The sequence below is a fragment of the Mustela putorius genome, unplaced genomic scaffold, assembly GCF_011764305.1.
Source record: "Mustela putorius furo isolate JIRA1106 unplaced genomic scaffold, ASM1176430v1.1 tig00003972_pilon_pilon_pilon, whole genome shotgun sequence".
Lineage (NCBI taxonomy): Eukaryota > Metazoa > Chordata > Mammalia > Carnivora > Mustelidae > Mustela > Mustela putorius.
Genome location: NW_025422115.1, coordinates 2,233,782 through 2,260,643, shown reverse-complemented (window position 1 = coordinate 2,260,643; position 26,862 = coordinate 2,233,782). Strand labels below are relative to the sequence as shown.

Genomic DNA, 26,862 nt, shown 5'->3' with positions numbered 1-26,862 from the left:
TATAAATCCACTTAGCCTGAGAATGGCTTTCTGGGGCAACTTGCCTTTCCAAAATAAATTTGCAAACTTCACCCTTATAAAAAAAAATTGGAATTTGGCGAGGCAAAAGAATTTGGACCGTATCAGCTTGTCATTCCAAATATAAAAATATTTAGTCTTACTTCGAGATAAATAGCAACAATTGAACTTAAGCCACTAAGAAAAATAAACATACAACTTCTTGAAAATGTACAAATAACTAGATGGTTTAAAAAATGTTATCAGAACTGTCTTTACCGCTAACAAGGTCTAAATGAAACTGTCGCCATGGATAATGTTTGTGTCTTGCGTTGTGACTGTCCTGACAAAGGCCTGTCCCGTTGGGGAGTAGATGAAGCTTAACATTCACAGGCCTTGGGAGCCATGGATGGAGAGACTCCGGCTGTCTGCCAAGCAGAACCTGGCAGATCTTTGGCAAGGTGGTTGCCCTGAGACAACTCTTGCCCTGAGACAATCGGGAAGGCTTGGGGAGAAGGTAAGATTTGAACTGAGTCTTAAATGTCCCTCTCCAGAGGTAACAATTTTCCTGTCTCCTTCCTCTCTACCTTCTCTACAGCACCACGTGCTTAGAGGGGTAAAGGTTGGAATCCATGGACTATCATGGCAGACGGGGGGAATATAGGAAAAATCTGCTTGATCTCTGAAAGCCCTGAGTTGAGTGTGGTACAGAACCAGTATTGAGGGGATCCTGAGTCCAATAATGATTTCCTGAAGTGACCTTGTCTTCCTCAGGTGACCTGATTAAGCACAGAGCTTTGGAGGGAGCCTTGAATTTGAATCTCTTCATTGACACCCATTACGTAAAGCCCTGGGGCCACAAAGAGCGTGCTACTCTTTGACAGGCATCTTTCACATTTGTAAAATAAGTATGTGAAAATTGGATTATTGTGAGGCTAGGTGATTTTTAATTATAATAATTATTGTTATCATTTTTTTTTAGCCTGCCCTCAGCCAAGTACATAGCTTAATTAGGTAGTTTTATTTATGTACTAATATTTACTTTGAATCTAGTTTCTTGATGAACTCAGTTAAAATCACAGGAGCCACAGACCTATGTGCTGTGGTATCCTGTTAAATCTAGGACACTTTTTTTGAGTAAGAAATATATATATATTTTTTTAATCTCAGGAAACTCTATTACCAGAGTTGAGTTAGAGAATCACTTCAAGGAATATCTGGGGTCATTTTGTTTACAGGAAACGGGTTTAAGGGAATGCTTTTAAGGACATATTTCTTTTCAGTGTGATAGAGCTTCTCAGAGTTTTCCATATTAAGATTTATTCTTTCTAAAAGCATTAATAAGTACAGAATTAAACCATAGGGTAATAATTGAAACGGTTGCTATGAAAAATGTGACATTTTTAAAATCCAAATTCTAATACCTTCCTGTTGTTTTAAAACTCATAATACTTTTGAGTTATAATAATCAAACTGGAATTTTAGTTCTAACCACAAGCAGGAATCATAGTGCACAAAACAAACATTCGTAAAACAGTCTGAGTTAGAGTTAGAGCGGCAAAAATTGTGAAAAAATAAAAATCTCCCTTACTTGGCTGTTTTGACATATTTTCTCCTGCTGATAACACAAATACGAAAGAATTGACTGCATCTATCTGATCTCCCACAGACAATTGGCTAACTTATCAGAATACCTGCTTGCCTTAGATCTATGGATCCCTAGATTGAGCAAACAAAACTTAATCTAAAATAAGAAGAACCAGGAGTGCCTGAGTAGCTCAATCAGTTAAACGTCTGCCTTCGGCTCAGGTCATGGTCCCAGGGAACTCCCGGTGGAGCTCCGTGTCCCAGGCTCTCTGCTCAGTAGGGAGTCTGCTACTCCCCTTCCCTCTCCCTGCCTCCCACTCATGCTCTCTGTCCCTATCTCTCTCCCTCTCTCTCAAATAAACAAATAAAATCTTAAAAAACAAAACAAGAAGAACCAGATTATACTTTATGCCTTTTTCCCTTTTAATATCCACGGCTGTTGTTGCAATAATTGTAGTTATTTTCATTGACACCTTGACATGGTTCCGGTAACTGGCCCAGTTCCCTGACTTCAAAGCAGAACACGTGACACAAATGGGGAGGATCATATTCCCCATTCCCTGAAAGCGGAGTGACTGGCACAGAGCGGGGGTGGGGGGGGCCATCTGGCCCAAGCGCGACCTGTCAGAATTCTTTCCTGGGATTTGTTTTCCTGCAACTAGCAGAGAATACAGTTCTTCCTTCCTGGGTTGATAAAGACGTGATGTCATGACTCAGGATGTGCAATGAAGGACTAACCTTGCCTACGGAGAGGTTGGATCATTTGCCCTCAGCTCCAAGGAGGTAATCTCTAAAGCCTTGGAGGGTCCTGCCTGATAAGAGTGTCTTTGTTTACCTAGAGGTCTTGAGCCAGGCCAGATATCTGATGCTAACCATGTCATTTTTGGTGGAAGGCCTTGAGCCATGTGGTACCAGTCCTAGTTCTAGACGGACTAGAGACTAAGGTTATTCACATGAGTGACCAGCCTCTTTACATAGCCAGCTCCTAATAAACTCTGGATGACAAAGTTTGAGTGAGCTTTCCTGGTTGACAGTATTTTGTACATGTTGCCACAATTGTCACTTAGAGTAATATGTTCTTTCTTTTATTATTTTTATTTATTTTATTTTATTTTATTTTATTTCTTTTCAGTGTTCCAAGATCCATTGTTTATGCACCACACCCAGTGCTCCATGCAATACGTGCCCTCCTTAGCACCCACCACCAGACTCACCCAACCCCACCCCCTTCCCCTCCAAAACCCTCAGTTTGTTTCTCAGAGTCCACAGTCTCTCATGGTTCATCTCCCTCTCCGATTTCCCCCAACTCACTTCTCCTCTCCATCTCCCCATGTCCTCCATGTCATTCCTTATGCTCCACAAGTAAGTGAAACTATATGATAATTGACATTCTCTGCTTGAGTAATATGTTCTATCCCCACCACTCCACTGCGAGAGAACAATTGGAAGCTCCATGCCTTAGCCTGTGTTGGGTCCTGCCTTATGTGCCTCTTCCTTTTGCTGATTTTAGTCTATAGCCTTTCTCTGTGATAAAAACTATAACCACAAGTATAACAACTTTTCTCTGTCCTGGGAGTCCTCTACTAAGGAATTGTTGAAACTCAGGGTGATCTCGGGGAACCTCTCAGACATTATCCAGGACATCTGTGCTCTCCATTACTGGAGAAAGTTCTCCACTACTGGTGAAAGGCTCAGAAAGAGAAGCAGAGATGAGAAACATGAGAGATGAATGGAAGAGGTGAGAATGAGAGAAAATGGTATTGTGCCTCTGGCTCTATTGCTTGAGACCCTTTGAGGTACCTTGTTCATTTAGTTATTTCTTTGACTCTGTGGATTACCTCAGTATATTTCCAGTAATCTGTCTCTCTCTTTCTCACTTTCCTGCAAACAGTGTATACCGCATTCCTGGAAGTTTGTAAGTTACTGTATCATTTTCCAATTTCAGTTATATTTAGCTAAAAATATGTCAATTTCCATCCTTAGAGAAGTGAGTGTGACTAATAGTAAAATCCAAACAAAATAAAGACTTGTAAATATTTTTGGACCTTTCAACAAAGTTACTGAAAAACATACTTATTTCAAGTAAATTAATCTAGAAATGTGGACCTTACTTTGATAGGCCTCTTGAACCCCCCAAGTTATTTCTGAGCTGCTGTTAGAATAAGAGATTTGAAAACAGAACTTAGGGGACACCTGAGTGGCTCAGTGGGTTATTCCTCTGCCTTCAGCTCGGGTCATGGTCTCAGGGTCCTGGAATCGAGCCCCGCATTGGTTTCTCTGTTCAGCAGGGAACCTGCTTTCCCCCCTCTCTCTGCCTGCTGCTCTGCCTACTTGTGATCTCTCTCCTGTGTCAAATGAATAAGTAAAATCTTAAAAAAGCAAAACAAACCAAAACAAAACCCAGAACTTAGTATAGTCTTCTAGCTTCATACTTTCTGTGAGAATCTTCTAATATATAATTTTCTGCATTTTGAGCTCTCTGTATTGCTTTTGTGAAACAAGAGATAGAGTTTCAGCTCTCTAGGGATCAAAGCTAAACGCTAGTGATGATGCTCAAAAGAGACTATTCTAAATCCAAAGAGACTGTTTTTATAGAAAATGTTACATTCTTCTACTACTAAATTTCAAATATTAGCCCACAGAAGAGCAATTAGCAAGTATGTCATCTATAAAAAGTATGAACATTTAGACATTTATATTGTTACTATTTATCATTCTGTTGATGGAGAATGGACCACATTCATTTCATGCCTGATACCAGTCCAGGAATGATAATTGAATTTCCACAAGTATTATCAGAATTCCTTGAGCTTTTTGGAACCAAAAGGAACTTTCTTAATTTGATAAATCTTTGTACAAACACTTAAAAATCACGTTTGAGGTAAAAGTATCATGAATATTCCCTTCAAAGTGCAGAAAAGGACAGACAATGAGGTTCCCTATTACTATCTCTAGGTCCTAGATATAACATTATATAAGTAAAAGAAATATGAACCATATTATTAGAATGAAATAATGAGCAGGATTATAGACAGTTTCTTTTCTTTTCTTTTTTTCTTTTTTTTTGATAGTGTAAAAGAATTTTGGAAATTTGACAGATACAAGGTCAAAATTTAAATATCAATACATGCAATTAATTGTGTGGTTAAATACCAGCCTAACTGATCAGAAAATGTAATCTTTCAAGGATTCCATGCCCAATACCCACCAGGTATTGAAGAATAAATCTAAGAAAAGAAATAGATGATCTGAATGGAGATTATGGTACAACAGTATTGAAAAGACACAAAAAAGGAGTTATATAAATGGAGATACAGTACATAGATGAGAAGACTTATTTTCCTAAAGAGATCAATTATCCCAAAACTAATCTAAATTTTTCATTAAAATCTCAACTTTTTCTTTCTTTCTTTTTTTTTCCTTTTTCCCACAGAGCTAGTGAGTTCATATGGAACTAGTTCATGCATCTTAAAGAGTCAGGACCCAAAATAGTTCAGGTGCTTTTGAAGAGAAAGAATAATAAGCAGCACACACCCATTTAAGGATGCAATTATTTTAAGGCTATCATCCTCAAAACGCTATTCTAGTGGTAGGCTAGAGATGCCTGAAACAGACCCACATAGACATAGGGAGGGGATAAGAGGTGGTCTTACACACCAGTGGGGAGAGAACACGCTTGCTTTTGAAAGGAAACAGATATAGATATACAAAAATAAACATCAGATCTTAAAATCAGGAAACAAAGCTTTAAAATTCTTTTTCTTTTAAAGATTTTATTTATTTAACAGTGGGAGAGAGAGAGTACAAGCAGGGGGAGTGGCACAGAGAGGGAGAAGCAGGCTCCCTGCTGAGCAGGGAGCCGATGACAGACTTGATCCCAGGACCCTGGGATCATGGACTGAGCCAAAGGCAGATGCTTGAGTGACTGAGCCCCCTGGGGGCCCTGAAATTCTTAGACAGAAATGAAAGAGAATATATTTATGATGTCATGAGAGGAAATAATTTTTTAAATATGAAAAGTGTAAACCTGAAAAAGATGAATGAATTTGATTAAACTAAAATTATTCTGTGAAAACTCTTCTCTTTGTTTACAGACATCCCATAATATTTTTAACACCTACATTCTAAGATTATAGATTTTAATACTTCTCATTCCTATTAAGGACATATTAAAAAAGTCTTCAAAATTAATCAAAGATAAGTAGGCCTTGGAAAAATGAGCAAAGGATATGAACATCAATCTGAATCAGGAAATCTGAATCAACAAGAAATATCTGGAAAAAATGAACCTCTTTCCCTTGCTCTGTGATGATGGGGATGCAGATTAAAATACAATGACAGGGGTGCTGGGGTGGTTGAATCCTTAGGCATCTGTCTTTGGCTGGGGTCATGATCCCAGGATCATGGGATCGAGCCCTGCATCAGGCTCCCTGCTTGTCGGGGGGGGGGGAGGGTTCCCTCTCTCGCTGTGTCTCTCTCTGTTAAGTAAATAAAGTAAATAATATCTTAAGTAAAAATGACAAAGACAGATTGTTTCAAACTCAACAGATTGCCAAAAAAAAAAAAAAAAAAAAAGATAGAGAAAATGTGAGGAAAGGGGAGTTTTCATATACTGTTGCAGGGGCTGTAGATTAGAACAATCACTGTGGAGACTAATTTTATAATATGTATTGAAGCAGCAGAATCTCATTCACTATGACCAGCAATTCCACGTCCTGGTGTATTACATTACAGAAAATGATACCCTGTACCTCATAGCTTATGACATCGAATGATAACTGGAAACAACCTGAACGTCAGTTAACAGACGAATTCATGAACACAGTTTATTCCTGCAAGGAATACTATATAGCAGTTAAGATTAATGAAGTTAAAAAAAAAAGTAAAAAAAAAAAAAACTATCCCAGTAGTTCATTCATTGACAATCTCCTCCATTCTTCCACCAATGGCCTCCTTCTGTGGGGATTTTTGTTCTTACTTATGCTTCCCTCTCTCTAGAACATTCTTTTCCCACAGATACTCTTCTGTGTCATTCCTGTACTTTACCTGGCTTTCTGCACTCAAGATCTTATCTCCTTGGGAAGACCCTGGAGTGGACACAGTATAAACCATCCCATCTCCTTGACCTGGACAATCCTTTGACCTCCTGTATTTGCCCCTTGGTGGCTTCTGTTTTGCCCTATAAAGACAGATTCTGTTTCCGGGAGGTGGGTAAGTATTTGTTGAAGCAATACGTAGATATCGGCATACATTTAGATGTTTATGGGCCCCGTCACGAGATTTAAGGGCTCCCTCACATTCCTGTTTTCCTGTGGAAACAGACTGGGCCGATCTACCTTCCTACTGCAAACCCTCTCCTAGAACTACGGGATGAGCAGAAACATGAGGGACAAGATGCAACATGTGAAACCCTCCAGCCTCCTCGCCCCCTTGCATGCTTGCTTTCCTGGGACCTTCCACGAGGTGCTCTGCACGTAGACAAGGGACCCATCCAGGAATAAGACGGTGTCCAGTGGAGCAGAGCTGGCTGTGTCCTCTGAGAACGCAAGGAAGCACGAGCAAGAGAAAAACGTCTGGGCTCAGATCCCAGTGAACTCATCTGCTTCTCCTTGAACTTTTTGCAATATCATCTATGCTGGAAATGATCATTTAAAGCCACAGCCTAGCATAATGTTTACATCCTGAGGGTTGGAACTGGAGTCATTAAGTCTTTCAAACAACAAGGTAATGTTCAGCTACTGCTCCTGGAGGAGGGGGCGTCATTTAGCACACTGCAGGGTGCTGATGAGAGCTGGCATCCTGGGAACCTGAAAGCCTTGGTACCTCTCTTTGACCTAGGGTTCACCTTGTCTTCTGTGGAGTAGCCTGGGAATGTGATCTCCTCGTTTTCTTAAGTTACATAGCTAAGTGTGCTTTGAATTACTTGTGTTAGTGGAAAGATAAGGTAGACCCGGGTACGGGTTGTAGCCATATTATTTCCTAGCCACCTTACCTTGGGCAAGCTGTTTCTTGATCGTCCTTCCCTTTCGTCACCTGAGTGATGGAGTTATAAAACATCTCCTACCTCTGGGTTTTGGGGGTTGATGCATTGAAATTGTAGATGTAAGGCACAATGCTGGTCCAACTCGGACAGGCAAAAAAAAAAAAAAAAAAAAAAAAATCATACTTTATGGCATAGCTTGCGTCCTATCTCTCTCTGTGGACATATTAATTCTCCTTTGTACAAATCCCAGGTGATTACATTGAAATGAATATTCTCTTCCACAAGCCCAGAGCTGCGAGGATTTTGTTTTTCCCCAGTTGGCTGAATGAGGTAGAGGGCAAAGAGAAGTAAGTAATGTTAATAAGCGGTACCACTCATGTCTTCATGGCGATCTCCTTGTAACCAGATAACTTCCTTCTAGCTGCATGTGTGAGCTGAATTTACCGAGTCCTCTAGAGAAGAAGGGAGATCGAAATGAGATGGGAAGAAAGCCTGTCTCTAGATATTGAATATCCTGGCCTAGGAGAGACTTAAACAAAAATTAAAAACGTTAGTCTTCTTCTTTTTTTTTTTTTTTTAAAGATTTTATTTATTTATTTGACAGACAGCGATCCCTAGTAGGGCAGAGAGGCAGGCAGAGAGCGAGGAGGAAGCAAGCTCCCCACTGACCAGAGAGTCCGATGCAGGACTCGATCTCAGGATCCTGAGATCGTGACCTGAGCCAAAAGCAGAAGCTTTAACCAACTGAGCCACCCAAGTGCCCCAGAAAAGCATAAGTCTTCATTTTGAGGGATTGTACCATAGCTGATATTCCGAGTCACACTGATAGACCTCCATTAAACATCAACCAGTTTAGAAAATCCATTATTCGACGTGATTGCCTAACAACTAAATGAAAGAAAGCAGATGAAGATCACTTTATTTTGATGAAGACACCCACACTAATTAAAGATTAATTCAAAGTAAGGAGGAGTGAGTCTTAACCCCCTTCCCTATTCTTCAGAGCCTCTGTGAATGCCTACGAATTAAGCAATTTTAACAACACACTGATTTTTAAAACATTCTCGATGGGTACTTGGGTAGAGCTATAGCATGGTAAACAGGTTGGTTCACTTGTTTAATGCCCCATCTACTCCTGGTGACTTCCTTCTCTTGTTCTTCTTACAACTTGCTCTACTCCATTTTCATCATATGTGCAGGATGCCCTCCTCTATCTTCAGCCAATTCATGTTGAAACTGAACCTTTTCAAGGTGGTTTTGTTAATCATCATTCCTGAACATACCTCTTCTAACCTTTATATAATCTTGGGCTAGAACACTGATTCTCTAGCAAAATAACTGGGGGTTATTTTGCTCCCCACCCAGGGGACATTTGGGAATATCTGAGGCCAGTTTTGGCTGTCCCAACTGGGTGAGAGCCATGCTAATGACATCGATTGGAAGAGGCCAAGGAACACACTGCAAAGCACAGGACTGCCCCCCACAACAAAGACTTAGCCAGCTTAAAATGTGAAAAGCCTGGAGGTTGAGAAACTCTAGGGTTACTACAAGCTTTTTCCATTAAAGCTGGACATTTTGGGGAGTGAAAGATGGTGCATTTACCAATGATGCTTGGATATCTGGTACGACCTGGGACTTAGTGTTGCTGGTATAAGGGATCTCTGGTCCCCTATCTTGAATTTGTTTTCTTTTGGATTGATGAGGCATTGTTTGGAAGTATTGTTTTAATTTGCTTTCTTGACTTGCTGTTAGACCTTTTTTACCAGTTCGACTCTTAGCTACCCAAAGACAGGAGTAGGAGGTTCAACCTCTGTATCTTTCCTTTCTCCTTCTAGGACTTTCTCCAGAATACCTACTTGATAAACCTTCTTGACTGACTGTGCCTATTTGTAATCTCTGCTCACAACTGGGTCCTTGACAAAACCTACTATAAACTTCTCAACCATCAATTATACATAAAAAATGTGGGTGAAATGATGGAGAAGAATTCAACAAATAGCATTGCTCATAATGGAGAGAAGATTCTACCTTCTACAATATGTAATTTGATGAAATATGCTAAGCAAGGTACAATCCCTATAATTGGTACTCATTTAAATTACTCATGTTTACTGTAAATGTTTTCATTGTAAAAAATGTGCTTCTATTGCGTTAGATAAAATTTTATTATTGAAAACATGGTTAAACAATTAAAATGAACAAAGATATATGAAGTTCCCCAAATCTTGATCGGGATCGAGTAGATACATAATAACTATTAGTTCTGTTTGCCTCCCATTACAGATAACACCTAATTTTAGGCCATCTAAATTGTCTTATAAGTTTTTAAATTATCGATTCTAGGGGATTTTTGAAGTTACCGAGATGGTTAAAATTGGTTGGCATAGGGACAACTGGGTGGCTCAGTCAGTTAAGCATCTGCCTTCAGCTCAGGTCATGATCTTGGGGTTCTGGGATTGAGCTCCTGCATTGGGCTCCCTGCTCAGTTGCTTGTCCCTCTCCTTCTGCCTTCCCCTACCCCCACGTGTGCACATGCACTCTCTCTTTCTCTCAAAAAAAAAAAAAAAAAGATAAAATCTTTTTTAAAGTGATTGGTATGATGTTTGTGGGGTTCTGTAACAAAGCATCACAGACTGGGTGGCTTAAAAGACAGAAAGTTAGAGTCTCACAGCTCTGGAGGCTGGAAGTCCAAAATCAAGGTGTTGGCAGCTCTTGCTCCCTGGGAGGGCCATGAGGAAGACTCTGTCTCAGGCTCCTCTCTGTGGCCATTGGAAGACATCTTCTTCCCTCTATATGTATCTCTGTGTCTGATTTCCCTTCTGTATAAGGACATCAGTCATATTAGATTAGGGCCCCTATCCTGAAGAACTCATTTTAACTGATTATCTCTGTAAAGACCCTGTCCCCAAATAAGGTCCTTTTTTCAGATGTACCTCAACATATTCATTTAGGGGGTACACTTCTACCCATCACAGCTGATAAAGAAATGCCAATAAAAAGATTAGGGGTTACATTTAAATTTTATACAAAGAATAATTTTATAGTACCTTACTATAAAGAGAAACTTGTGGAGTCCCTACAGGCTGGAATTATGAGTGATAAACTTCAAGTTGTTGTGGGCCACCGGAAAATACATTATAGCAGTTTATCCTTTAAGATACTGAAAAGAACTTTCCTGAGGAAATCACATAGATAAAAATGTGAACACCTTTCTTCTGAGCATCTCAAAATACTTAGCCTGTCTTCTTTTTTTTTTTTCACCTCTCAAAATCTCTTGGGTGGGATGTGGGACATCCCACAGGTGAGAAAACTGAGGTGAATGGAAATTAGATCATTTAGTTTCACATTATCTTCCCTTTCTAAACGCAGAAGTAAATTTGTTCTCTGCATTTGCCTTATTGGAGGTATGTCTGCTCGACTAGTTAGAGCATGAAAAAGATTATGGGATTCCAGGACTGTTGATCTTTAAATGGATTGTATTCATGAAGTAATCAGGGTGGGGGCGGTCTGGAGGGCAGCCCAGGGATCTACCAGGATGGGATCTGAGCCAGGTGAGGGTTGTGGCATTCTCTGAGCGGGGATAGCCCCTGTCTGCCCATTACATCAGGCCAGGAAGAGAAAATTTAAAGATATATGCCTACCTTTATACAAACTTATGTCTATTATATAAGACATATATATGCATTATATATATGTAATATTTAAATTTCTCTTCCTAGCCTGATGTAGATACATACGGTATGTTCTAGGACTGTATTGTGTAGATATATTATAAAATGTGTATAATATTTTGTATCCCTCTGTCTGACAAGAATAGTGGACAGGGACCTGCCCCTCCCAACCCCCCTGCCCCACTCTCATCCTACCACTCCGCTTGCTAGTGGACTTGAGGCAAGCGCCTTTGCTTCCGGGACACCTGTTTTCTCAGCTGTAAGATCAGAATATCAGCTTGCATGCCCGGCCAGGTCTCCTACAACATCACAATCTGAAGCGGGAGGGAGATTGTCCCAAGTATTAAAAGCAATTCTCCCGCGGTCAACCCACGTGCTGAATGGACCCTCAAAGCCTAGTAATTGGGTAACCTCGTCCCAGCCCTGTCGCTTACCAAGTCTGGTTGGGGGTGGGGACGCCTGAGTATTTCCGGAACAAAATGAAGAGTTCTCCAAGACGCCTAGCGCTGACCTCCTGGCCTTGCCCACCAGCCGCCCCTCCTCCCCTCCTGGTATCCCTTTCCCCTACCCCCATCCTGGGACGCTCACCAGCCCCGCGGAGTGCCGGCCGCTGCGGCCGCGGGGTGGACGCTGTGAACTCTCCAGATCGGAGAGGGAAAACCTCGGCGCCCAGGGTTTGCCTTTTCCCGACAGTTTCAGCGACTCTCAAATGCAGGGGAGTTAGAATGCGCGGGGTCCAGGACTGGGTTATCTACACAGAGGCCCCTTGATCGGCCGGCCTCACTCCCTTACCGCGGGGCGGCCTCCGCAAGTTATCAGAGTGTCGTTAACGGGGACAGCTGCTGGTAAACAAGGCGGATGTCGACACCAGCGCCGCAGTCCGCAGGAATTTAACTTTAATCTGTCCCTTTGCTTAAAGGAGCACCCCTCTCCTTCTCTGGGTTGCGGGCATCATTAATTCATCTCCGTCAACGTTCCGATGGAAGGCTGGCATTGACTCGGGGAAACCCGCTGGGATCGGGAATTAATAAGGTGCTAGGGACGTTCACCTTAGGTCAATTCGAGGGGACATGGAGAGAAAGAGAAGTTGCTCCGGAGTTCCCCGGCTTAGCTGGAAACCGATCCTACATATTTATAAAGGTGAAACTGGAGGGCTGCCAAGCGCCTGCATTGAAGTGATTAACAAATGTTTCTCTTTAAGTGGACACCTCTTGTTCTAAATATATTTGACAAGAATGCAAAGAGTCATCTGGAGGGCACCGAGGGCACCGCTCGGGCCTTCTCTGGCGCGGCCGGCGGGGATCGCAGGCCCGGCCCGGCCCGCGCCGCTCCCCGCTCGGTGCCAGCCGAGTTCACGTCGCCGGTGGGCAGGCTGCCAGCGCCGGCGGCTCCCCGCTGTTTAACGACAATGGATTTACTGCTTCTCTGCATATTGGTGTTATTTTGTATAAACAAGGTTAACAGTCCTTTTAAATTAAATGCACCACCTGGTGACTGAATGGGTGACCTTGCCAGCTCTTTTCACCTGGCTCGGAGAAGCCCAGGATCCCGCTCGCATTTCTACCTGTAGCTCGGGATTGGAATCGCCCTCCCTTCTTATTTAAAGAGGGGGAGCTGTCCTCCCCCTCGCGCTCTGACCCTGCCGCGGGCGACCCGCACGCCGGGAGGTACAGGTGCGCGCGGCAGGTGAGCCCCGCGCGACCATCTTGCGCGAGGCGCAGGTCGGCTGCAGGCGGTGCCGGGGGTCTGCGCGGCGGCCGCCCGCCGGGGAGATCCGGGACCGCCCCAGTCGGGCGGTCGGGGTCCCAGGAGAGTGACAGCCGGCCCTGTGGGCCCTGCCAAGGCTGCCTTCAAAATAAAGATCTCCAGAGGGGGCAACACCGTGAAAAAGGTTCTTTGTGTTTCACTCTAGCGTGGTATTGATCTAATATAGGCCTCGGCACTTTCCCCACCCTCCAGGAATTTGAACACCTGGAAAAATTCTCCCGGCTTTACATGTGAGGAAATTTAATGGTGTAAACAAACTCAGCAGGAAGCCCCCTTTGATATGGGAAGGCGGTGGTGCCTAGCTGAACGGCTTGAAAGACTTTGCCTGGGAACGTCCACTGCGATGTTGAAGGGTGGCTCGGAGCTGTGTAGGAAAATGCAGACAGGGAACACCGCTTTAGATACATCTAGAAACTTCGTCCAGAAATTTTCAAGCCGGAGACACTTTCGTTACTCATTGAATGAAAGGCACCACCTCACTTCCTCCTTATCATTTGCCAACCCTCCTGCCCCCCCCCCATCCCCAAATAGGGCCGAAATTACTCGGAAGTAATTGCCTTCCATTTTAGCCTAAATTCTAGACCGGTCCGGCAGCCCCATTGCTATGCAAAGAAGGAAATCAGATACGGAGAGGTGCGGTGACTTCCCCAGGTTCACCTGATCCAGAAGCCAGGCCCCAGGTCTGCCAAGTCCAAGGCAGTTTTTGCTGTTCCCACGGAGTCCCTGCTCTGCCTACCCAGAGTGTGCAGTGTGAGCCAGAGCCCTTGGAAATTTGTTTTTGTTCTTAGCGCCATAAAAGTCACTGGTTACATAGCTTCTGCATAAGTTCTTAGAAGTCCAAATTCCAATAATGGAAATGTCTAATTAGGCAGAGTAAAGTAATTCCAGTACCTGATATAATTTTCATTGCTAGAATTCTAACATTTTATATATGTTTTATTAAAAAGAATACAGATTTTTAATACATTTTAGTGAGTGAGATATAATGTGTCCCCTCTTCCAAAACTTCCCTAAAGAGTACATTAAATGTGTGCGTGGTGGGGGATAGGGGATTAATATTAAGAATATTAATTTTTATTATATTATTGTACATAAATAAAAGCCATTGTCCATAGTCACAAAGAGTATTTCTCAGTAAGTCTGTTTCTAGTGGCATGAAACATTTAGTGTGGGCATACAGGGTGCTAGGTTTTGGGGGTCCAGAAATGAACAAGGCACCATCGGGAGCTAGATTGGTTATGGAAAGTCGGAGGGATTCAGTGTATGTATAAGAAATCTCTTTGGGTAGGGTATGGGGTCCCAGAGCTGAAAGCTCCTAACTCTGGGCACCCGAGCAAACTTCACAGAGCTAGAAGTGCTCTACCCTAGGCAATTTCATGTGTGTTATTGTGAAACAAGTCGGAATAGGAAGATATTTACCTTAGGGATTACCTATCGTGATTACTGTTTGCCAGGCCTTCTCCTTGATACTCGGCCTAATCCTCCTAACACCCCAGGAACTCCACTTTCCATGGGGGGAAAGTGAGCTGTGGAGAAATTCAGTCATTTGGCCAATGTTTCACAACAGAGAAATGCAGACCCAAGCATGAGTCCATGCTCTTACGCTGCCCCTGGATGATTCCATGGGCGTTGTATGCACATAGCTGTGTATTACTTTCTTCCTTTCAAACAATCTATTTTCCAGGAACTAGTTATCACAATGGAACACATAACTTAAAAGTTACTCATTGCCAGACACTACTGTGAACTTTTTATACAAGCCTCTCATTATCTTCTCGCCTCCAAGTCCTGTAAAGTAAGTATTTTCTCACTTTGCAGTTAAGGAGACTGGGCAGTTTATCATCATCATGGTCAGCAGCAACATTTATGTCTTCCTCATCACATTCAATAAACTTATCGCGGGGTGCCTGGGTGGCTCAGTGGGTTAAAGCCTCTGCCTTCTGCTCAGGTCATGATCCCAGAGTCCTGGGATAGAGCCTTTGCTCAGCAGGGAGCCTGCTTCCTCCTCTCTCTCTCTGCCTGCCTCTCTGCCTACTTGTGATCTCTCTGTCAAATAAATAAATAAAATCTTAAAAAAATATATATATATATAAATAAACTTACACAACTAAATCCACAGAGTATTTAGAATTATTGGATTTTGGGGGACAGGAAAAAACCCTTGACTATTCTTCTCCACTGTAAGACCAAATTCCCAGGCTTTTCACCTAGAAGTATAAGGCACGGAGACTGTCATGGTAAACACCCAGGAAACAAGACAGGTCCATGAAGACACGGGCGTCTTTACAGTAGAAGGGGGCTTTGCAGAGATATTAGAGCAAAAATCACAAGAGAGAATGACAGTTGAGAACTGGGGTTGTCAGGAATATAAGAGGTAATTTCTAGTTAATCCTAATGTAGCCCTTCTTTAGGGCAAATAGATTTCTGTTACATTGTAGAAGCTGCTCTCAGAATATGAAGCTAATTACTTCATGATAAAGTGTTTTTTCATAGATTACTCACCACGGTGACCTCCATCCTCCACATTGTTCCACTGATACAAACATGGCCCTCTTACTCCCCTCACCCCCACCCCCTAGCAAATCTACCTTGAGTCAGAAGAGTTTATCACTTCTCTGAGTGTCAGACCACGTCAGGAAATGAAGAAGTGTTGCCTGGTTAGTGTTTGGTTTTGTTTCAGTCCATATAAGGCAGCTCTACTGATTTTTCCAATCACAAAAAAATATTATATATTAATAAGGAAAATTGGGAGAACCATAAAGAACAAAAGAGAAACTCATTGAAAATTCTATGGCTGAAAATACTTTGGCATTTTTCTCTTCCGGCCTTATTTCACATGAAATCTGTGAGGAAAAAGTAGGACCACTGTCATGTGTTTTGTTGATGCTACTTTTTTACTTCGTAAACAAGTTTCAGTATCAAATATTCTTCAAAATTTGTATTTTCAATGATTATATAACATTCATTGTAAGAATTTATTATAATTTTCATAATACGGGTTATGAGTATGTAGGTTATTTCTAATCGTTGCTCTTAGAAATAATCTTCTGCATATATTTTGGCTGCCTATATAATTTTGCCTGGCTTGCATGGATTGCTTAGAAATGAAGCTATTGGATCAAAAATCGTGCACTTTTGCTGTGTCCTCAGGAATGTGAACATGCCTGACACACAAGTGACTTTGGGGGGATAGGATAAGATTCAGAAGTTGAAGGGTACACAAATTTTAATGCTATATTTGGTAACTTCTACAAAAAAATTAAAAACGTGTATGTGTGTGTGTGTGTGTGTGTGTGCATATTTTTCCTAAACTTGAAAATTGTGCTGGACTGCCTTCTGTATTCCAATCTGAGACTTCCTTTGTATCATATGTTGCTTCCTTTAAGGTTGGATTTCTGCCTTTTGGATGTTAACAAGGGGAAAAAAGAAAACATAGTGGAGACACTAGAGCTTACCATAACTCACCATAGTTTGGAATTACTGTAAGGGAATTTAGAAATTCTAGTTTGTCAAGTATCTCGTCCCTTTTGTTTTTTTCAAGAACACAGGCTTGTGTTCTTATTTTTCAGGAATAGCAGAAGGTTGCTATTAAAAGCCAACAAGCACACACACGCACACAAACAAACAAACCAAAAAAACAACTTCCACCAGAATTTATAAACTCTGGAGGAGTAAGCTATTAAGTAGTACATTATGACCCCAAAGAGACATTATGAATTTCTAAGGCATCTAACTTTGTCTTGCTTCATGGCTAAATGAATTTGCAGTGCAACTTTAAATGGAAGTTATGTTTGACCGTGTTCTATATGACTTCTTTCAGGTTGGGAGAAAATAGAACCATTATTTGTTGTCCGAGCTCCTGGATCACACGCTACCACTTGCTTATCTCACTGGGCTCAAGCTTTTCCTGTGGCATGCCCCCCTGTTCATCTACCTATCTGCCTCGCCCATGGTTTGCTGAATGCTCCCGGTGAGCCTGGTATCCTGAAGGACCTTCATATCCGCTGTGGTTGGGTTCTCTCAGCTTTCTGCTTGGCCTTGGTCAAAGCCACGGTACACTCCAACTCTTCAGCTCTGGCCCGAATGCCTTGAGCTTGAATACAAATAACCTTGGAGTGGGAAGCTTTTCTACTCAACTACGGACATAGCTGAACAGATTTTGCTTTAGTGAAATGAAGTGGAGCCTGAATTTATCTGGAAATGTGTGGAATCAGCAGAGAGCAGTAAACACAAGTCTAGGGAAGTGGGAAACCATTGTGAACGATTTCGTGTTTTTCACTCCCAGCGGGCATTTGGGCATTATTGTAAAGAACCATGTTTTCAAACCTGCCAATAACAGAACAGATCTTTATTCATTGTGGATGAGGCTTCCACTGGGAGAGTTGAAACTCTCGTTCCTTTTTCACCAACTAGAGAAGCTCTTCAGAGTTCCAAGCTTCTGTTTTCTGACTTCCACACCATAAAGGGAGATGTTAGATATATTTCCCATAGAATAACCTCAGGGCTTTCTGGGGGAAGTTGGACAGTTTCTATGGTGGCATAGAACGACAGTTCACCAGAGAAACAATCCCAAGGAAAGGGCAAATATATGCTTTCTGTCCATTTGTCTTTCCTCTATGTGTATTGTTGCAAACAATAGAATCCACTCAAGTAAGTTTAGGCAGAAAAGGGATTTAATAAGGGAAATGGGTAGCTCGTAGAATCACTGTGGTGGGGGGCGGATTGCTGTAGAAACAGATTTGAGGCTAAGTTTCCAGAAACATGTCCCACATCAAATCACAAAACCACAGTATGAGTAGACATTTGTCATTGCCCCTTCACGAAATGTAGACTTCCAAACTTTTGCAGCTCTGCTGGGGCCTCCGGTGATGGATGCTAATCTTGCAGTGGGAACTCAATGTTGCAACCCAAGACTGGAAGCTTATGTTGCCACATGAACCCAGAAAATGGAAACTCCACCAGGACTTCGAATCAAATGCCCCAGCCATGTGTCTCATGGAGGCAGCACCATGGGAGATACAAGGGGAGCTGGGGATTCCCGTGCTGATTTCAATCCTGGGGTTTGGGGGCATCGCTGTATATATCCTCTGGGTTTGTGTTCCAACATTCACATTTATTCAGCAGGACAGCGCCTTCCAAATTCTAGACAGGAGCCTGCAGCCTAGCAAAGTGGTTGACTGTCTGGGCCTCAGAATCAGTCAGACATAGGTTCGAATTTAGGCCCAACCTGCTGTTCTCATAGTGACGTAATAAGAAGTCACTTCCCTCTCTTCCTTTCTCCTCTGTGCGTCAACTTCCTTATCTGCAAAAGACACTGACTACCATGTATCTTAGAGGCATGTGATAAAAGTTTAAATGAACATCTACATCAAACCCTTTGTACAGGTTTTTTCTTTTTTTTAAAAGGTTTTATTTATTTGACAGAGATCACAAGCAAGCAGAGAGGCAGGCAGCAAGAGAATAGGATGCAGGCTCTCTGCTGAGAGATCCCAGGACCCTGGGATCATGACCCAAGCTGAAGGCAGAGGCTTTTTTTTTATTTTTTAAAAGATTTTTATTCATCTATTTGACAGACGGAAATCACAAGTAGAGTGGTAGGCAAAGAGAGAGAGGGGAAAGCAGGGTCCCTGCTGAGCAGAGAGCCCGATGTGGGGCTCGATCCCAGGACCCTGGGATCATGACCTGAGCTGAAGGCAGAGGCTTTAACCCACTGAGCCACCCAGGCGCCCCTGAATAGTTTTTTATAACGCCGTGAACATTCACAATCTAGTGGTTGTCATTCCAATTACTAGTAAAATATAGGTGTATGGTTTGGGAAGGGGGAGAAACTCTTATTGTCAGAGATCATATGTTAATAATAATAATAATAACAACAACAATAATCCCACTAGTAACAACCCAGCCTCTTCCCAAGCCACCCAAGTTCATTTTAACATTTCTTGTAAGATATTCCAGTTCATACAAGGAATTATATGGCTGAACAATGGGAAAATGTGAGGTCAGATGCTTCCTCAACTGTTTCCAAAATAAATAGTTACAGGAAGCTCACTCCCCTCTGCCTTAAAGATTGGGAGGGGGGCTCGTGGAGGAGGCTCTGTGACTGTGAGTTCTCTATGGGAGATGTGGGAGCAGATCAATCCGTGGCCAAGTGTTTTAGCCGCACGTTTATTGTGTTTGACAGCGATGACAATGTAGTACGCACTGAATAAAATGACGGATGCATCCCTTCTCTCTCACACACACACACTGCTTCTATGTTCCCCTTGAACCTCCTGAGTGAAAGCTAGTCATACAAAAAGCATGCAGGGTGGGAGTTGAGATCTGCCGCAACCAAAATTACCCAGGAATTCCAGATTTCCAGAGTCGCAGAGGGGAACCTCACTAGCCAGAGGAGAAAGAATACAAAAGACTGCGTGTTCAGTAGTTAAGAGTCAGATCAACTGGGAAAAGCCTGCCTGGCCACAGAATTACATTTCTTGGTCATCAAGCCTTGTCTCCTTCCCATGGTGTGGGCAGCCGATGGACAAAGAAACAAGAGATATCTACGTTTACTGTAAATTTACATTATATAAGGCAAAACTATTTTTTGATGCTTCTACTCCACTGTTCAAAATCCTACTTAGATGCCATCCCATTCCCCTCGCTGCTGATACCCAGATGTTTCCACTTGCGATTAGGGCAGGCAGCATCCAGATGTTTTGAGGGGGCGGAGGAAGTTCTTTCATTTGTGGCAAATTTGAGAGGTGAAGATTCATTGACTCATGTAATAGTAATCTTCCTACCCCCGGAATTTGGAGCCAGGCTTCTTGCCCGCTTTCCTAGTCCTGTGTGGGGTCATCTCACTGGTATGGGACAGTGGGGGAACCTACAGGGCTGGGATTGTGTGGGCTCCCGAAATATCTACCACAGTTTGGATTCGCCCTAGGCAACTCCTTCTGTTCTTTTAAAGGTCATTTTGTAGACAAGGAGGAAACTTCTGGCCACATCACCAGCACAAACTAGCATCCCACGCTGGTTCTCCCGCCATCCTCTCCAAAGATTTGCTCTGGATTCATAGAGCTCTTGTTCTAGAAATCTCCCTGTTCTCAGCTCACAAGAACCACAGATCTTGAACCAAGCACATCTTTTCTGTAGTTTCTGAATCTTTTTTCTGCTTACCCGGGATTCAGTTATATTTCATCTTCTTGCCCCCCTCCCCCCGACCCCGCTCCCTGCTGGGCCCTCCTGCCTTGTTCACTCTGTCCCAGCCCTACTGTTCCGTCACTTGGATATACTTTGCACACTCGTGCCTGGATGAGCGGGTGGATGGATGAGGGAGGGTTTGCCTCAGCGGTTCCCTGTGTCCAAAACGTTCTTCCCCGGATGTCCCCAGGAGCCCAGACACATTTCACTGGGGTCTCTGCCTCAGGGTTCCTTTTTTGGAAAAACCTTCCGTTTCCACACTGGGTGAAATATCAGTGCCCACCACCACTTCCTGATTTCCTCTCCCCACCTGACAGGGCAAATAATGGTTTGCTTAATTGATCCTGTCTCTCTTTCCCTACTAGGATCTAAACGCTGTGAGGGCAAGGTAGGTGTCTGTTTTGTTTCTTGCTGCCTATCCATGGCCTAGAACTCTACACCTCATTCAGGTTGGGCCCTTTACTAACAATATTGTTGTTCTGCTTCTGTTTTTATGCAGTTTATGAAAGATTCACTCATCCTCTATAGACATCAGTGGACTCCTATTCTCTTATGCTCACAGTGGTTCTTTTCCTGAAGAATTAGATGAGAAATAGGGGTGCCTGTGTGGTTTAGTTGGTTAAGTATCTTAGTTCATGATCGCAGGGTCCTGGAATCAAGCCCTGCATCAGGCTCCCTGCTCAGCCGGAAGCCTGCTTCTCCCTCTCCCTCTGTCCTTTCCCTGCTTGTGCTTTCAAGCTCTCAAATAAATAAATAACAAAATCCTCAAAAAAAAAAAAAAAAAAAAAACAAGAATTAGGTGAGGAATGGAGTGAGCTATTTCCCAAGGTTTTCACAGCATATATTCAATGGTCAGGAGGCAATTTAAGCACTTTGCTTTTTTGCTGCTGCTTCGGAAAGAGTAAGCACCTCATTTAAAAAAAAAAAAAGAATAACAATTCTGTAGGTATAATGCGAAGCGTAGTGACTATAGTTAACAGTATTGTATTACGTATTTGGGAGTTGCTAAGAAAGTAGATCTTTTAAAAGTTTTCAACATGAGAAAAGAAATTGAATTACGTGTAGTGATGGACGTTAGCGCGACTTACTATGGTGATCATTTTGAAGTATGAATCATTATGTTGTACACCTGAAACTAATATAATGTTATATGTCAATTATATCTCAAAAAAACTGACTAATAGAGAAACTACATCTCTATCATCTGAAATGACTCTTTAATGTCCTTTTTTCAAGAGCTGAGCTTACAAGGAAGCCCGAGAATATTTCTGGCCCTTCACCGACTCCATTCATTGCCCTTCTGGGCCCAGGAGGGCATCAGATGCATGACCTCTACCCTGGGAATTTCTCATTCAAGTGTCTTTTTCCCCTGTAAATATAATCTGATCTTTTCCTGAAATTTAAATTTGTGACAAACATACATGCCTTTCCTTTCTTTTTTTTTTTTTCTACTTTCTTTTATTGATCACACTCCGTAAGAATCTTCTGCACTTTGTACTTCATGACTGAACTCTGAGGTTGCTTCCTGGCTGATTCCTCATTGCTCTGCTTCGCTGTGAAGACACCAAAACCTCACGGTAAGATCCCAGTCAATATTTGCAAACCAAGTGAGCCATCGCTGGGGCCTCCATTTTAAAGCACGGAGGGTGAACTTGCTAACTTCCAGCCCTCCATCTCGAGATGGCAAGGCACTGTTTTATTACCATTCAGAATTTCTTAAAAGTTGCTGGGATATGTTTTTGAAGAACATGATTCCTTTTGTGTGGGAAGAAACAATAAAGATAATAGGGCAAATGTATTTCCTAAAATGAACCATTGTGTTTCCATTTTGAAATTCTCTGTCAAAATGGTTTTCGTCTCAACAAGTTACAGCTTTCTGTGTAGGAAAGAAAGAGCAGGGATCTGGCCAAAAAAAAAAAAAAAAAAAAAAAAAAAAACCACCAAAAAACAAAAAAAGAAAATTGTGCACAGCTCCTTAAAGAAACACAGGAAAACTAAGTATTAGCTATGGATAAACTGACTTATTGACCCAAGTGTTGACCTAAATTCCCTCTGATTATATTAAATCCAAAGGAGGGCATTTAGACCTGCAGTAGGTTCTGCCATCTTTGACACAGAAATACACTGACTCAACATCTTGTTATGCTGGAGATTCACATTTGACAATTGCCCTTCAAGAAGAGAGAAAATCCTAGCAAGTCATTGTCCTTGGTTGAATGATGCCCAGAGAAAAGAAAATAAAAATTGAATCTCCTTTTTACTTAAGCAGTTTTAATTCCTCAAGTTAAGCGGAGAAAATAAAGATGTGTAATTGGGAGTCCAAGGCCACCCATGGTTTTCTACTGAGCATTACCTCGGCATCTTCTGTTCTAGCATTTCAATAGTTCAATGTTCACCTCTTTTTATATTTGGACCTTGACGACACAAATGGAGATACTATGTAGTCTGTTAAAATAGGAGAGATAGTGTGCACGTTTTATTATTCGACATTTTTAAAAATCTGTATTTTTATGTTATTAATAATTATACAGGGACTTAAAATCTATGGCCTCTTCCACAAAATGGTCTTGAATGATGCCCCCATTTGCTTAATTCTGCTTTTTGTAAATCACTTGCCCTCCCCCCCCCCACCAAAAAAAAATCTCTGGATGGACTTTCAAAGATGTCTTTTGTAGAAACACTGGGGTCTTGTAATTACTTGAGTACAACTATCCAGTCTGAGAGGATGACCTTTCACCTCCTATCCAAAAAAAGAGCACTCTGGAGAGACGGGTGCTGTAATCTGGGTTTAAGGCTTCTTACCACCATGTTGAGAGCCCGTTTCCTGCACTACACACAAACAGTGGCAAGAAAACCCAGGTTCAACATTCACTTTAGCATTTGCCTGTGTTGCTCTTGAGAAATTCTCCTGCTTACAATGAAGAAAGGGTCTTATCCTAAGCACCACCATCCCTCCCTGCCCCTTGCCGGGTAGGGATGGGAACACATAATAATAACACCTAATAAGCGGTTTGTGGGAAACTGTCCAGAGGGAGACGGGACAGAGGAGATTAGATCTCAAGGAGGTGAGCAAGTTCAAGGGTGGTTCTAGAGTGGCTGTATTGTCTCCCATAATTCATTTGAGCACCAGGAGAAAGGCTGAATCTTGAGTCCTGCCATAGGACACCAAGCGGAATGCTTCCTCACAAATAAGTAGACAAAAAGATTCCAACATCTATTGAAGGGACTTTTAAAGCAATGGATAGAATGACTTTAAAATGCTGGGTTCGCCTTGGGAAACATGTCCTCACACTTGGTTTTGCAAGAGGAATTGAGGAATGGCTGTGCGTGCTATAAAGTAAGACGACCTCTTACATTTTCTTTTTCTCAGGACAGTCAACAGAGAAAAGTTCTTTTTTTTTGGCTTATGATTTCTATCTGTAAAAACTTAAAAAGCACTCTAAAAATCCCCACAGTTCTGTTTGAGGAAAAGCTTCCTTTAGTTTTTCATGCAAACTGAACTTCCAGTGTGGATTCTCTAAGTTCTAGCTAGTAAATCTCTTCCTTAGCATTGGGCTCATAGATTTATTGGCGTTTCCATGTGGAGGCAACAGACAAACTTCAGTTCTGCTTTTCCTCAGAGCATCAGGGTATGGGTTGTAGGAATAACCCATGTTGGCTTTCTCTGTTTCAAAGACAGTGCTTCTAGTGAGGCAGGGGGTTCCTGTCTGCAGGTCCCCTGTCTGTGCCAGATTCCTTAGGGACTTTTGATCTATTCTGCATACTGGCTTTCCATAAAGGTCCTCTTTTTCTTTCTTCAAGGTGTGATAATATACCTAGAACACCAACTTTACCATTAGTGACATTTAGTGCTATTAGCGATGGTATTGGGTCATCATCGCTAGGAGGATATTTTATTTATTTATTTATTTAAAAAAATTTTTTTTAAAATTTTTATTTATTTATTTGATGGAGAGAGAGATCACAGGTAGACAGTGAGGCAGGTAGAGAGAGAGGGGGAAGCAGGCTCCCCACTGAGCAAAGAACCCCACACGGGGCTCGATCCCAGGACCCCGAGATCACCACCCGAACTGAAGGTAGAGGCTTTAACCCACTGAGCCACCCAGGTGCCCCTAGGAGAATATTTTAATCACCCCAAAAGGAAACCCCATTCCCCTTAAGCAGTGACTTCCTATCACCTTTCAGCCCCCAAGTCCTGGCAACAACCACTCATCTGCGTTTTGTCTCTAGGGATTTTTTTTTGGACTCGATTTTTATATTTCATATAAATGAAATTATACAGCATGTAGCCTTTCGTGTCTGGCTTTTTTCATGGAGCATGCTGTTTTTAAGGCTCATTCATGTTGTAGTAACGATTAGAATGTCTTTCTTTGGGGCGCCTGAGTGACTCAATGGGTTAAAGCCTCTGCCTTCGGCTTGGGTCATGATCTCAGGGTCCTGGGATCGAGCCTCATGTCGGGCTGTCTGCTCAGTGGGGAGCCTGCTTCCCCCACTCTCTCTGCCTGTCTCTCTGCCTACTTGTGATCTCTCTCTGTCAAATAAATAAAATAAAAATCTTAAAAAAAAAAAAAAAGAATGTTTGTCTTTGTTTATGGCCAAATAAGATTCCACTGAACGGATAGGCCTCATGCTGTTTACCCACTCCTCAGTCAATGGACGTTTGGGATGTTTCCACCTTTTGGCTATTAGGAACTGTGCCGCTGTGAACATTTGTGTACGTATTTTTGTTTCAACATCTGTTTTCAATTCTTTCAGATATATATTTAGGGGTAGAGTTGGTAGGTCATATGGTAATTCTCTGTATGACTTATGGAGGAACACCCAAACTGCTTTCACAGTGGCTGCCTGCCACAACACGTTCCTGCCAGCAGTGTGTGAAGGTTCCGGTTTCTTCACATCCTGTCAACACTTGTTATTGTCTCCTTTTCTGAAAGCTATCCTCGTATGCGTGTAGTATTGTGTATGGTTGTGATTTACGGTTCTCTAGCTGTTAATGACGTTGAGCATCTTTTCATATGTGTCTTGGCCATTTGTAGACCTGTATAAATGCTTTTTTTTGGAGAAAGTGATTTGTCGTTTCAGAAAAAGACATAGTCAATGAAAGGAAATGTGCTGATTTTTCGAACTCAACCTGGTCACTTGGATAGACTGCCATTGGCCTTGAAACAAATAATTCCACCTGCTGGCACCTTGCCATGTCTCTTGACTTTTGTAGCTAAGATTTGCATTCTCTCTTCTTCCCTCTGTCTAATCCTTTAGTACCTCTTCCATCACAAACCTGATCTGTAGCTTTGCTTCTTGTATTTATTCTGACATAGAAGTTAGCAGCATGTGCTCCAGAGTCCCACTGTGAGAGTTAAAATCTCATCAACTCCACTTACAAGCTTTGGGACCTGGAGGGAATTTATTCCCTGTGTCTCAGTTTTCTCTATTTTAGAGTGCGTGTGTACATAGTACCTGCCTTATAGATGTGTTGTATTAAGAAGGGAATGTCTATAAATTACTTTGCCTGGTGTTTTAGATGCTCAATGAGAAGTACTATAAAAACATCACACATCTCTCTCTGCATTCTAGTTTCCTTGGACTGACAATCTCGTAATCCCTTCTAGGTCCCCTGTTGAAGCCTGCATAATATGACTTTCTAGTGTCTTTCAGAAACCTCAGTTAGGACCATCTTTAAAAACATTGGGACTGGGGTGCCCGGGTGGCTCAGTGGGTTAAAGCCTCTGCCTTTGGCTCAGGTCATGATCCCGGGGTCCTGGGATGGAGCCCCGTATCAGGCTCTCTGCTCTGCAGGGAGCCTGCTTCCTCCTCTCTCTCTGCCTTCTTCTCTGCCTACTTGTGATCTCTATCAAATAAATAAATAATTTAAAAAAAAACACATTGCGACTGAGAGTTTTGTGGGGGGGCAGGTGGAGGGGGTGAGCCTGGTGGTGGGTATTACAGAGGGCACATACTTCATGGAGCATATTGTATTAAGCACTGGGTGTGGTGCATAAACAACGAGTTTTGGATCACTGAAAAAAAATTAAATAAATAAAAAAAATTGGGACTCAGTGCACAATACTGAAAATCATGTGAATTAGCCACTTGATTTAGAATCTGTTTATGTTGCAGTTCATTTCTGGGGATATAATATATTTGTTTCTGAGCAGGATACTTAATAACATCATCTACGTTTTACTGAGTGCCAAACATGGGCCAGGCTGTGTGCTATTAGGGGTTCATGTATGTCCCTAATCCTAGTAGCGATCCTGAATATTGATGTCAAAAATACTCTGCCCTGGGCGCCTGGGTGGCTCAGTGGGTTAAGCCGCTGCCTTCGGCTCAGGTCATGATCTCAGAGTCCTGGGATCGAGTCCCACATCGGGCTCTCTGCTCAGCAGGGAGCCTGCTTCCTTCTCTCTCTCTGCCTGCCTCTCAGTGTACTTGTAATTTCTCTCTGTCAAATAAATAAATAAATAAATCTTAAAAAAAAAAAAAAAGATTTAAAAAAAAAAAATACTCTGCCCTATCCACAGGGGACACATTCCAAGATGCCAGGGGATGCCTGAATAGTGAAATGGTGAATAGTACCAAAGCTCATATATATTGTATATTTTCCTATACATACATACCTACATACGAATGATAAAGTTCAGAAAGTAAGCACAGTAAGAGATTAACGACAATAAC

The 26,862-nt window shown here is 42.2% G+C and overlaps 1 long non-coding RNA gene across 3 annotated transcripts; it reads left to right on the top strand.

Annotated features, from left to right (window-relative positions):
• Nucleotides 1-241: 241 nt before the first annotated feature.
• Nucleotides 242-18,378, top strand: LOC101678274. Of its 3 annotated transcripts, XR_199992.3 has the most exons (5): nt 243-514; nt 6,583-6,795; nt 6,906-7,308; nt 9,403-9,634; nt 16,826-18,378. It is a non-coding gene; the product is annotated as an uncharacterized LOC101678274 (long non-coding RNA). The 3 variants fall into 3 exon arrangements; XR_001180716.2 differs by having other exon boundaries at nt 242-514; nt 6,601-7,308; XR_001180713.2 differs by having other exon boundaries at nt 242-514; nt 6,583-7,308.
• The last annotated feature ends 8,484 nt before the right edge of the window (nt 18,379-26,862 follow it).